The sequence below is a fragment of the Artibeus jamaicensis genome, unplaced genomic scaffold, assembly GCF_021234435.1.
Source record: "Artibeus jamaicensis isolate MK-2021 breed Jamaican fruit bat unplaced genomic scaffold, CSHL_Jam_final contig_558, whole genome shotgun sequence".
NCBI classification, from domain to species: domain Eukaryota; kingdom Metazoa; phylum Chordata; class Mammalia; order Chiroptera; family Phyllostomidae; genus Artibeus; species Artibeus jamaicensis.
In genome coordinates this window covers 1,159,780-1,161,348 of record NW_026521886.1, presented here as the reverse complement: position 1 = coordinate 1,161,348, position 1,569 = coordinate 1,159,780, and the positions used below count along the sequence as shown (strand labels likewise).

The following is a 1,569-nucleotide window of genomic DNA, read 5'->3' as shown; positions in this document are numbered from 1 at the left end:
TCTTCCCCAGGCAAGCACTTCCCTCCAAGTGGCATCGGCCTGAGGGGAAACAATAACTCCACCTTCCGGAATTAGTCTGGCCCACCCTGAGGCTGCTGATTATGGTTTAAGGCTATATCATTCATCAGTTTAACAACTAAGGTAGAAAATACAAAAAGCAGCCAAAGTGGGAAGACAAAGAAACAAACCCCAAGTGAAAGAAAAAGAGAATTCTCCAAAGAAGAGCAGGATGAAGTGGAGACAAGCAATTTATCAGATAGAGTGTTTAGAGTAATAATTATAATGGTGCTCAACAGCATGAGAAAAGACAGAAACCATAAAAAAGGACCATTTAGAAATAAAGGTTGCAATATTTGAAATTAATACACTGGAAGGAATAAATAGTAGGTTATATGAAGCAGAAAGTTGAATCAGAGATGTTGAAGACAAGGTAGAAAAAAGCACCCAGGCAGAGCAGCAAGAAGAAAAAAAAAGAATTAAAAAAAAATAAGGAGAGCTTAAGAAACATTTTGGACAACATGAAGCATAACAACATGCACATCAAAGCTGGAGCATGCACCAACTTCCTCTTTTTCCAGCTGGAACCATGGAGGGTGCAGAAGAGAAGAAGATTTGTGCTGTGCCAAAAATCGTTAAGAAAAAGTAAAGGCATTTCACAGAGTTGAAAATCAAGTACCTGAGAAAGAAGTTTGCCCAAAAGATGTTTCAAAAGGCAAGGAGAAAACTTAACTATGAAAAAGTTAAGCACTATCACAAGGAATATAAGCAGATGTACAGAACTGAAATTAGAATGGCAAGAAAAGCTGGCAATTTCTATGTACCTGTAGAAACCAAATTTGCAATTGTCGTCAGGATAAGAGGTATCAATGGTGTGAGGCCAAAGGTCCAAAAGGTGCTGCAACTTCTTTGCCTTCATCAGATCTTCAATGGCACCTTTGTTAAGCTCAACAAGGCTTTGAATAGCACGTTGAGGATTGTGGAACCATTGGATGGTGGTACCCTAACCTGAAGTCAGTAAATGAACTGATCTACAAGCGTTGTTATGGGAAAAGAAACAAAAAACAAAAAATGAATTGCCCTGACAGATAACCCATTGATTGCTCCATCTCTTGGTAAATATAGCATCATCTGCATGGAGGATCTGATTCATGAGATCTACACTGTTGGAAAAAGCTTCAAAGAAGCAAGCAACTTCCTGTGACCCCTCAAATTATCTTCTCCATAAAGTGGAATGAAAAAAAATATCACCCATTTTGTACAAGGAGGAGATGCTGGTAAGAGGGAGGACCAGATCAACAGGCTTACTAGAATGATGAACTAAGGTATCTACCATCATCATTTTTGTGATCTGGTCAGTTAATAAACAGGAACTGCTTTAAAATGAAAAAAAAAAAGGAATATCAGTTGGAGAACAGAGCAAGCAAGGGATTGAGAACTTATTTGAAGAAAAATCCCTTTTGATGAAAGAAAAAGAGACACAAGTCCAGGAAGCTCAGAAAGTCCCAAATAAGTTGGTCCCAAAGAAGCCTACGCCAAGACACATTATAATTAAACTGACAAGGTTTAAAG

The 1,569-nt window shown here is 38.2% G+C and overlaps 1 pseudogene; it reads left to right on the top strand.

Moving 5' to 3' along the window:
• Nucleotides 1-553: 553 nt before the first annotated feature.
• Nucleotides 554-1,321, top strand: LOC119060662 (60S ribosomal protein L7-like; annotated as a pseudogene).
• The last annotated feature ends 248 nt before the right edge of the window (nucleotides 1,322-1,569 follow it).